The 6,000-nt window shown below is 38.7% G+C and overlaps 1 protein-coding gene across 1 annotated transcript in view; it reads right to left on the reverse strand.

Annotated features, from left to right (window-relative positions):
- cdh12a (cadherin 12a) overlaps window positions 1–5,366 on the reverse strand; it is a 38,500-nt gene extending 33,134 nt beyond the window's left edge. Inside the window, exon 1 of the mRNA XM_084913200.1 lies at window positions 5,283–5,366. The gene's annotated coding sequence lies outside the window, so the exon portion shown is untranslated. The remainder of the gene's footprint in view (window positions 1–5,282) is intronic.
- Window positions 5,367–6,000: the final 634 nt, after the last annotated feature.

The raw sequence follows: 6,000 nt of genomic DNA on the forward strand, positions 1-6,000 counted from the left end.
CATGTAAAGGCTTCCACAAAAATCACTCACAATCTTCTGGGAGTGCTCTGTCATTTTGATTATTATTATAATAATCTGGGCAATGAGAAAAATAATAAGTACTGAATTACTAAAAGAAACAGCTGACTATTGAAAACTGGGGCATGCTTGATTTTGAAAGTTGCTTATACGAATATAAGTTACGTCATATCTAAAGTTGAATGATGTTTCATTATGAGGGCGACTCATCCTTAACTGTTGTGCTGAGCACAGCAACTAAATATCTCCAAACATTTGTACTTCTGATGCCCGAGCTGGACTAAGTTTTTGGTTGTTTATTATTTGTTTTTCTTAAATTTATTACAAAAACAGTCAAATAAAGGGTCCATTTAAAAAAAAGAAATCACTTTTAAGTAATTGTAGAACGACTCTCTTTCATCTTTAATTATTCATTTATTTTTTCTTGTTCAGTGACAGAAATCGAATTCGTTGTGGGCTGAACGCAGTGTCTTAAAGTCCCATTCAGTCACTGAGAGAAGATCTGCATCTAGACTCATCTTCATCACAGAGGATGTTTGTTCACACACAGTCCCGATCAAACGTTTAAACCAAAGTTAACTTTAGAACATTTGTTTCCACCATAAAAAAGTCAAACCCATCTATATCTTGTTCAGGCAATTGATTAGTTTTTTTTCCTTATGTTGTTTATGTTTTCATTAATTGAATTCATTTATCCACTTGATGGATGCACTTTCTCGTCAGAATGCTGTTTTTTGGTAAACAAACACACACTAAAGTTTTAGTCATTGTACCTCATGTAACACAACTGTAACCAGTAACAATCTAACATTAGCATTTAATATTTTAGTGTACCAGAACTGCAACAGTGGTGCCACCCTCACAGTACACCAGTATTTAAGTTCAAATGTGAAAGCTGTCCAACCCTATTTAACTGAATATTGTGGCAGAATAATCCACTCATAAAATCAGTCTGTGTTATAACTCTGATTGGAGCACTCTCCAGCACCCCACCCACTCTGTCATTTGGCCCATAGGCACAAATAACAGCCAGAGCCTGTTCCATTCCCCAACCTGACTGCTAAGTCTACTAAGCACCAAACTACGGCCTCTTCTGTGGGTGGTGGGCCCACAGGAGGACAGAGCTGTGCCACTTTTTTGCGCCCGGCCCCGTGGGCTAAGGCCGGCCACCAGAAGCTGAGACTCTACCCTCGGCTAAGTTACCCTTTTGTCTGAGTCCTGATTTTGTGTCCTCATCCTCACCATGACACACCACAAACATGCAGTTTGCAAACTCCCCCTGTTTTGCTGCGGTCATTGGTGATATATAAAACAATATATTAATGTAAAGCTGATGTTTAGTCACTCAATACCATTCTTCAGATTTTTCTATTTAAATTGAATTCAACAGATGCCTCATCAAGATAAATCAAAGCAAAAAGATGATAAAGGGACGAGGAACACTGTGAACAGCTGACCAGCCAGTTCTGTTATTCTCTGGGGAATCTCAGACAGTTCGCATGGAGCTGGACTGTGAGCTATGGCTGGGTTTGTTCGGTTCCTCCTTGCATGAAGGCATTGGCCCCGAGGCACAGTCGATGCCTTTCCACAGTCCTGTTCTGCTTCCCTGTCATAGCCTATCCCCTGGTATCTCTACCGCACTCTTGAGGCAGTGCTTGGAGACAGACCAAACCTTCTTGCAACTGCATCTATGGACGTGTCGTCCTGGTAGAGCCAGACTACCTGTGCACCGTTTCACAGTTAACCTAAACTTTACCTGAAATTAACTGCACTCAGATTCAAACATATCTTTGCTGTTCAAGCATCTCTAGGTGCCTGAATCATCAGGGAAACTTGCCACATTCAGTGTGACTCTAAATTTAGGGTTTAATGTTTTTAATTTTCATTTCTGTTTTTTATGGCTCATTAAAAACCTTTTTGAATAAGTTATTCTTTTTTAATATCAAATTGTTAGGGTTTGTTTTTTGTTGTGGTCTATTTGTTAGTAATAATTAAAAAATTAAGGCACAGTAATTAAGTGTCCTAATTGCTTAGGAGTTGTCACTATAAAGTAAAATCTCACCATTCTCTAGTATACACTACTGGTCAAGTTTTAGAACATCCCAATTTTTCCAGTTATTTATTGCATTTTAAGTCCTATGAATAGCTTGAAATTGTACAAATTTAAATGGTGAAATGCCGCTGTGTGATGGCGGCTCACAGGACAACAGCTTCAAGCTTCATAGTGGTCGTAGTGAGAAAGTCTCAGTTCCAGCTGTGAAGAGAAAACTTCGAGCTGCAGGTTTGACAGGACGAGTTGCAGAAAGAAAGCCAGACGTCAGAATAAGACAGAGGTTTGTCTGGGCCATGAAACACCGACACTGGACTACTGAAGACTGGAAGAAGGTATTATGGCCCAGAGATGGACAGTAATGCAATCTGATTACTTATTTCATGTAACGAGTGATGTAAGGGATTACTATTGCCAAAAAAAAGTAATTCGATTACTGTTACTTTCCTGTGAGCACGCTGCGTTACTGCATTACTGCGTTACTAAACCGTGATTTTGTTTGTGAGAGTCTCTCATGACAATGACGTACGAGTGTGCGACGTCCGTGGCAACAGCTGTGAGCACGAGCGCGCTGCCACGGGAACGTGACATTCACCGAGAAACCCCCGGATCCTCCCACTGACATGACCACTGTGGGCAAACCTCCACCCGCCCCACTCCTGATAAACACAGACAATAGATTTAAGAGCTGCTGAGTCTTTGATTTTATTTTCTTTTTTTTACTTGCATCTATTTAAAACATGAGTTGATTTTATCTGCTGGAATGTGCAGAAAATAGCTTTGAATGTTGAACACAAGTCAGAGAATGTTGCATATAATTAAATTCTTGCTCGATGCAATGTGCTCAAAGTTCAAAGATTAAAACTAATAAAACATTTTTTAGGAAGAGGCTTTCTGTTGGATTACATCTTATATGATGGATTATGCAGAAAAATAGAATTGGGCTGAAAGGTCTGTTGCTTTACTACATATTCAGGTTGTGCATCATGTTTTTAAAAGTAACTAAGTAATAAAGTAACTATTACGTTTGAAAATAAGTAATCAGTAATGTAATGGGATTACTTGGAGAATAAGTAACTAATTACTTTTTTGAAGTAACTTGAAGAACACTGTTATGGACTGATAAATCAAAATTTGAAATCTTCGGGTCATCAGACAGGATCTTTGTACGCCGTCGAGTGGGTGAAAGGACGGTTCCACAGCGTGTGGACTGTCAAACACGGAGGAGGAAGTGTGATGGTCTGGAGTCAGCTCTTTCAATATTCACACCATTAGTATCTACTTGATGTGATCTGTAACAAACTATATTATAATTACAATACCGTTTTCTGGCTATTGTAAAAGGCTGAATCCATCTTAGAATACATGGAAAAACCCATTATACACTTCATATGCACAAAGATGAACATTAGATTACTGTCATTTCTAAACCCAGTTACTAGTTTAATAAAAGTATTTTGACTTAAATTATGGAATAAAAGTACAAGATTTTTTTTACATTAAATTTCATAATAAAACCCAATAACAGCGCATTTCTGCAATATTAGGTCTATGTAAATGTAAAGAACTGTGTTTGACCATATTATTAGTCATTTCATTGTTTCAACTTTATTTACTATATAAAATCTGTTACAATACACAATATTTTGTGTAGATTTAAAACTAAAACAACCATATTTAAATTATTATCACATGAGGACATTTACTGTCATTTAATTATGGAAACTTTCTTTACTTTGATGTGATGGTACATTTCTGGCACTTGAATATTACTGTTTTTGTTTGTTTGTTTGTTTTTTGTTTTTCTGAAAGGGGGGGGGGGGGTCTTTGCATTATTGTATGGTCTTTATTTTACAATATGAAGTATCTTGAGGTGACCGCTGCTGTGATTTGGCACCACATAAACCCGATTGAAATGAAAAACGCTGCTCGGGTTTGTGTGCGTTCAGTTATCCACAGCTTACCTGAGGTCCTGACACATCATGCCAGCTGGGTTGAAGTCTAGACTTTGGTTTGATTCTTTTCTCTTTTTAGCCGTTTGCTGTAGATTTGTAGGCATGCTGTGATCATTGTCCTACTGCATGACCCGATTTGGGAAAAGCTTAAGCTGACGGACAGATGGCTGCAGAATTAACTCCAGAATACTTTGATACACAGAGGAGCTCCTTGACAAACTAATACTAATTAAAGGTTCAGGAACAAGCTTTTACACTAATAAGGCTATGGCAGTACAGTGGTGCAGCGGTTAGCATTATCGCCTCACAGGAGAAAGGTCCTGGGTTTGAAACTACTCTGTGTTCTCCCAGCGTCTTGTGGATTCTCTCTGAGTGAACACATTTTTTTTAAAATAAAAGGCACATAAATGGAGGGGTGCCTTGGACATTACAATAATTGTGTAACTTTTCAACAGTTAAATGAGATTTAAAGTGCAGCTCAAGTTGCTTTCATTTTTAATGCCCTGAATTTTTCAAATATGCCATCTACTAATTGGAAGGTTGTTGGTTTGATCCCTGTTCAGTCCATGCTCCAGTCTGCATGCCTAATATCCTTGGGCATGATACTAAACCCAAGCTGCTCTCCGATGGAACCATCGGGGTGTGAATGTGTGTGAGTTTTAGATAGACAGTAGAACAAACATCCTGTGTAAATGAGGGAAGCAGTCTGAGTGCTGAGGTATAATGAAAAAGCTCTATAGAAGAACCAGGCCAAATAAATATCATGTCAGGTGAAAGAGGTTAATCACACAGATGCTATTAGCTGCTGGGAATGTGGTTCACAGGGTTTTTCTGTGTCTATTATTATTGTTTTACTCTTAATGCCACAATTGAAGCTTCTTTTTTAACAGTCCACATTTGGCAAATGAGTCATGTTGAAAGAATATGATGCACTCTCAAACTATTATAACGTGTATGAATGCAACAGTGCAACAATGCTTGCAGTGCAGTGCAGAAAGTGAACATGTGTTCCTGTGTGGGAATGCACAACACGGCCTTGTTGCAGCTCCCGTTACTGCAGCTGACGCTTCTTGAATTGATTTAAGACAGAGCCTGGAAGCTCCCCAGCACCCCCCCGACTTACTGCTTACCTCTCACGCTAAAGCTTGCCAACCTTGATGGTTGTTGACACATGGAAATAAAAGCTTTGTTAAGAAATCAACTTCCATTTAATTTCCGTGTGCAGAGTCAGCACCCCGTGGTACTTGCAGTGCATTTACCTCACAGAAGCCTTCCAGTGTCCCTCCACGCTGCTGGAAGTTAAGTCCAAATATTTCTCCCTCTGTGGCGAGCTCCTCTGTCAGTTCACTCCACTGAACTAAAACCATGCTCCGTGTGCACTCACCCCCTGCCTCCCTCTGTATCCTCCAATCTCTCTGTCTCTTTCCTTCTAAATCCCTCCCTCCTTCTCATCGTACTCTTGACCCGCTCGCTTTCTCTTGCTTTTGTTTCAGTTCAGTTCAGTTGTTCCATATTGATATAATAGTTTTTTAAACCATAGTGCCATAGCATGAAAATACAATTTAATTAACCCTTTTACACCTAACATAGAACAAATCCACCAGAGTTTCTTTCACGTTTTTACGTGCTGTTGTGGCATTTTTGGAGCATTTCAAGTTTCAAACACTATGCATCAGATCAACCGTTATATCCCAAATTTTAAAAATCTGTATAATATGTATGTATTCAGTCCACATGTAAGTATTAAGTGTCACAGTTTTCTAGTTACAGAAATGTCAAACATACATCCCTCAAAAAAGCTGTTATATTAATTTTTATAAACTGCAGCAAAAATGAAAATAGATATTACTGTGCACCATTTTCAAAAAAGGGAAATCTGTCTGTCATTTATGCTGACGTAACATAACATATACGATGGTAACGTCAGGTTTGTAGTGCTTTGTTGCTTGGTCTGAGTATTTGTTGATGTTGATATTG

The sequence above is a fragment of the Perissodus microlepis genome, chromosome 18, assembly GCF_051167445.1.
Source record: "Perissodus microlepis isolate ML-2025 ecotype Zambia chromosome 18, ASM5116744v1, whole genome shotgun sequence".
Lineage (NCBI taxonomy): Eukaryota > Metazoa > Chordata > Actinopteri > Cichliformes > Cichlidae > Perissodus > Perissodus microlepis.